The sequence below is a fragment of the Manis javanica genome, chromosome 10, assembly GCF_040802235.1.
Source record: "Manis javanica isolate MJ-LG chromosome 10, MJ_LKY, whole genome shotgun sequence".
Classification (NCBI taxonomy): domain Eukaryota; kingdom Metazoa; phylum Chordata; class Mammalia; order Pholidota; family Manidae; genus Manis; species Manis javanica.
Window position 1 is genome coordinate 8,342,537 of NC_133165.1, and position 5,549 is coordinate 8,348,085.

A 5,549-nucleotide genomic window follows, 5' to 3' on the forward strand; every position below is an offset into this window, starting at 1 on the left:
CTGGGGCTCAGCTGACAGCTGCCTGGGTCCCCCAGACTTCTGCCAGGCTACACCCACTCCCTGTGGTGGGGGGGAGAAGCTGGGTCAGGGGAACTGACAGGTTCCAGGGGAAGATTCCCTGCTCTGCAGTTCTGGAGTTCCGTGCTTGTCAAAACATTTGCTGTAAAGGACCAGTTCGCTCATTTGTGATTGCCAATTCATTCATCATGAACTCTCGTAACATACAGAAAAACCCATTGTGTGCCTGCATGTCGCAGCAATGGCGAACTGCTAGGGAGATTTCCAAACCCTTTCTCCCTGCATGGTGCCCAGCTCTGCATGGGCTGGGAGCAGTTTCTGCACAGCTTTGGGGCCACACTGTGCGGATACACCAATGATGGGCCAGGCAGGCAGGAGCTGGCTGCTACAAGGCCCCAGGCACCTGCCCAGAGGCTGGGTGCCGGGGTGATGGTGATCCCAGGAGGGAAGGTCCCGATGGTCAGTGTGTCCCCCACAGAAAGGAGCCTGAGGTGGGCTGCAGAAAATGCTGGGAAATAGGCCGGTGGGGTGAGGGTGGACTGCCCCCCACCCCAGAATCTACCTCCTGGGCCCTCCCACAATTCAGGGGAAACTTCTTCAAGGGAGGCAGCACTTGGCCCTGTTCTGTGCTTGTCACCACCACCCCACTTTGGCCTGGAGTCCTTAAACTTCTCTCAAGATGTTTGTCTTTGACTTTCTGGCTGAGATTCCAGTCCAAGAGGAATGTGTCCTAAGATATGAAGGCCAGGTGGGAGCACCTCATGTCCCCCTGGGCCCAGCCTGGGGACAGCTGGCTTCAGTCTGCTGGGAGTCAGGCCCCACTGACAGGGCTGGGGTGACGATACTGTCCCAGCCCAGTGTTCACAGAGATGGCAGTCCGGATTGCCTCACCCTGCCCCTCCCGAGCTCTCAGGGAGCTTGAGATGCAGAAGAGGCGAGATCGAAACTCTCCCCAAGAGTGGGTGGCTGACTGTGCACCAGAGGGCTGGCTGCCAGGGTTTCCGGGCAGGGGGCTCAGGAAGGCCTCTCTGCAGTGTCTTGCACACAGTAGGCACTCGGGCATATTTTCAGAGGCCATGCACGGCCGGCAGCTGAGCCTGGACAGAACCCTGCCCTGCCTGGCGTCACCCCCTAGCTCTCAGCCCGTGGTGGCTGCATTGTTCCAATTCCTCCAGGTTTGGAATGTCTCTGTTTACCATCAATGTCAACCTGCCTTGGAGAACATTCAACTCCAGAGGCCTGCTGGGGTGTGGGGAGGGGAGGGTGGGGGGACAGGGCTGAGCAGCCCACCCATGGAGCCTCCACCCACTTCACAGCCCGCAATGTCAGAGACCCCTACCCAGGCCTGTGGTCACCCTGGGCCCTGGAATCGAGGGACCAGGTGAGTGTCAGACAGCAGGAGCTCCTGTCTGCCCAGGCTCCTAGCCCCTGTCTCCTTGCCCTTTCCTTTAGCTGAATATGAGGAAGGATGGGCCCTCCTCCAGGGAATCACCACCTCCTTCCGTGCTTTTGATCACACCGGCCTTCCACCTGATGTGACCTCTCCCACGTCCACCTGTCCAAATCCTCCCTGCCCAGGTGAGATCTCAGCTCTTGCACCTATGCAGCTCAGATTTGAGTTTAACCTTTACCATTTTGGCCATGTTGCCTGGAGTAAGTCCCTCATCCTCACCGCACCTCCCGTTTCTCATCTGTAAAGTGGAGTGTCGGGCGTTTCTCATACTTGCGGCTGCCCATCGTCTTTGAATCAAAGCCTACATATCAGCGCACACTCACTAATGTAGAAGGAGGACTTGATTTTGCAGCCCCCTTGTATCTAGGACCCAAGCACTGGATCACAACTACATGCAGCCCTGGCCTCTTGCAAGTGAATGAGGGGTAGTCAGCTCTAGACTTTGCTTTGGGTCAGCAGGTGGAGGCAACCATCTCTGGGAACAGTGATGGCTGGACTTGCGGGTCTGCAGGAGCTCTGGTATCAGGGCAGTTGTGTTTGTTAAAGCCTCCCCCATAGTACATGCCATCTGTAGCTTTCTACCATACAAACCCAGTTTTGTCTCCCCACCCGGAATTCAGAGTGCTATCTAATTTTTTGAGGAAAACTCTTTTCTTCTTAGGTTAACCAGAGTGGACTCTGTTATTTGCAACCAAGACCTTTAATGAATTTGCAGGGGCAATAATAGTATCTATCTTCCAGGCTGTTGCGAGGATGAAATACCCCTACAGCCTTAGTGGGGAATCAAGAGGAAGCCAGTTCAGCCATCTGAGAATCTGCCTGTGTCCAGCTTCCCGGTCTGGGGACAGTGTGCGTGCCTGTGTCCCACAGCACGCCTCCCTCGCAGGCAGGTTGGTTTTCCCCACCTGAGCCTTTCCTCTTCCTTAGGAAGCCCCCAGGTCCCAGGCTCAGTCTTAGTTACACTCACCTCCCAGAAATAAAAACAGGATGTCTGCCCGTTTGCCAAAGGGCCCCATCCTGAGTCCATCATTGAACAGGACTTGTTTCCTACAGGAGACAGCCCCTGGCCCCACGGGGAGGTCAGTAGGCACAGAGGCACTGAGATTCCGCACCCAGGGGTACATCCCCGGTCCCAGAAACTGCTGACTGCAGTAGACCTGGGGTCCCAGGGTCCCAGCTCACTAGTGACTCAGCCCTTCCTCGCCTGTGGCTCCCATGCCCTTGGTCACTTCCCGGGGCAGGAAGCTCAGCCATGGGGGTTTGGTGGGTGGATATCTCACAATGCACCACCACGCAGTCCCAGAATGAATGTCTCCTAACAATTTTTTGTTCAAGGGGAGCTGCCCTCACACGGCCACTCTGGGCAGGGCTGGCCTCCCAGGCATCCCCAAAGTGACCCAAGTCAGGGGCCATGCCCAGGATGCTTCTCATCCTCACTCGCTTGTGTTATTCACCAAAACAGGTCACCTTGGAGAAGACCATCCTTGCCTTAGTCAAGGAGGTCCCTGTGCTGAATCAACAGTGTCCCTCCAAATTCATGTCTACCTGGAACCTCAGATTGTAACCTTGTTAGGAAATAGGGTCTTTGCAGATATAATTAGTAATGAAGATAAGGTCGTACGGGATGAAAGTGGACTCTAAATCAGTGACTGGTGTGCTTATCAGAAGAGAGAAATTTAGACACAGACACAGGGAAGACACATCACTCATGTGATGAGGAAAGCAGATAGATGTGACAATGCTGCTTGAGAATGTCGGGCATTGCTGGCCACCAACAGATACTAGGAACAGATGCTCCCAGAAGGAACCAACCCTCCCAACACCTTGACTTCTGACTTCTGGCCTCCAGAACTGCAAGAGAATAAATCGCTGTGTTAGCCACCGAGATTATGGTAACTTGTCACAGCAGCTGTAGGAGACTAATACAGCTCCTTTTTTTGAGTACTGTGACTACAGACAGCACAGAAAAGACAGAGCTAGTGATATTGATCTGACCGAGCTCTGTAGGCAAAAGAAAATAAGACCCATCTCTTCCTCACCTTGTGGTTTGTAGGGAAAGATGGCTGTCCAACAGAAATAAAACGGGAGTTAGATATACATTCTTATATTTTCTAGTTGCTGGGTTAAAAAATGGAGAAATATTTTTAGATGAAATCATCTCCATCAAACCAATTAATTTAATAATTGTTCATTTTAATTAATTAGGTTACTTTTGTGAGATCAATTTTAGTAATATATTTTCTTTAACCTAATAGATGCCGAATATTGTCACAGCAGCACGCAACTAAGAGAACACGTATCAGGAAGATATTTTACGTCCTTTTTTTTTCTTTGATACCGTCTTCAAAACCCAGTGTGCATTTTACCCTTAGAGCGCATCTCCATTTGCACTAGCTGAATTTCAGGTGCTCAGTGGCCACCTTGGGCTTGTGGTCCCATATTGGACAGAGCAGCCGGTTTGATTCCTTGGTGTGAACAAAGTGTGTTCTGTTGTGAGTGAAGGGGTCATTCCCCCTCCATGCTTATGGCCCCAGCTGCCGGTGGGGCAGGCTACTAAGTCTGACTGTTTATATGCAAGACTTTGTAGGTGATCACACCAGCCCTTTGTGTGGTAAGAGGCTGCATGGGCAGTACCCAGGTTCCCAACCCTAAACTCATTCCACCCTAAACTCCGTTTGATCCAAACCGGCCTGGCAGGGAAACAGTGTGCACACAGACCTGGCACCTGAGCTGCAGGTGAGAGGTGGGGAAGGTAGAGAGGGCACGGAGGGGGAGGGGCTGAGGAGTCCTTAAATCCTCAGGGCCTCAAAATGCAGGTGTGTATCTCTGGACTAGATGCTCTAGGAAGGAAAGCCCTGTGTCTGGCTGTGGTGTTCAAGGTTGTTTACATGAAGCTGAAGGTGGGCTTGTCCACGGTCACTCAGAGACAGGTGCCTGTCTACCCCTGTCCAGGCTGTTTGTCCGTGTGCCATCCAGTTATTCCAAGTGCTCAGGGACTAAAGCCACTTCCTCCAAGTCCGGCCCCAAGATTACCAGGGAGCGAGTCCCCTGTGGAGGGGCTGGTGACAGGGGGTGGGGGTGGGGTGGAGGCAATGCTTGCTGCAGCCAGTTTCCTGGGCCTCAGTGGAGTACTAAATCCCAGCCTCTGGGGACCTGAGAAATTTGCATTTTGACCCCTTCCCCAAGTGATTTTTAGAGACAGTGCCATTTCATACACAAAAAATGCATACATTTTCTGTAGTTTTCTGTGTGGCCATGGGCAACTGTCTTCCTGGGACTCAGTTTCCATGGACGTAAAATAAGGTGTTAAAGTCAGTTTCCAAGGGGCATTCCAACTCTACTTTCTATGGCTACGGGATTCCAACTGCCTGGAGAGCTGCTGCCATGAGGGGATGTGGGCCCAGCACGCCAGCACCTCCAATTTTTCACAAGGGAGCCAGGAGCCAGATTTTTCTATAAATCCGTTGATTGAAATATTGCATCTAAGTTCTGAATTTTAAAGTCTCATGTGGAAAAACCAGAGAGGCCTGTTTGTATCCTCTAATTCTTTGGAAGCATCAGGCCAGACACTGTTGTGTAGCCATGTCCAAGCCACAGGCAGCCTCCTCACCTATGCACATCAAAAGGTTCCCTTTCTTCATCTGAGCAGTTCAGCTGGTGACCTTGGGCAAGTGACCTAGCCGCTTTGTACCTCGGTTTCCTCACCTGTAATAGTTCCTACCCGTAGGGTTGCGTGAAGATTAAATGAATTAATTTTGTGAAGTGTGCACGGAGCAAGGGCTCCGTAAATATCTGCTCTATTATTATCACTGTTGTTACTAATCAAAGCGGCTTGAAGAGGGGATGTTGTCTGTTACAGGATGTGTGAAATTAAGCCTACTGTGAGTCTCTGGGTTCTTCCTCTCCTTTTGAAGGCTCTGCCAGAGGAGACCCTTTTCCTGATCACTACCAGTGAGTGGGGAGCCCAGCAAGGCGCTCAGAGTCCTTAGAAAGACAGAGATCACATCCTGCTTTGGTGCGGTCTGGACACAGCCTTCCCAGACTCTGTGCCCAAAAGCCCTGTTTGCAAAGTGATTGT

At 51.9% G+C, this 5,549-nt stretch overlaps 1 long non-coding RNA gene across 1 annotated transcript; it reads left to right on the forward strand.

Annotated features, from left to right (window-relative positions):
* Nucleotides 1-2,216: 2,216 nt before the first annotated feature.
* On the forward strand, nucleotides 2,217-5,308 carry LOC140843973 (uncharacterized). Its single transcript, XR_012121969.1, has 3 exons — nucleotides 2,217-2,361; nucleotides 2,934-3,363; nucleotides 3,727-5,308. It is a non-coding gene; the product is annotated as an uncharacterized lncRNA (long non-coding RNA).
* Nucleotides 5,309-5,549: the final 241 nt, after the last annotated feature.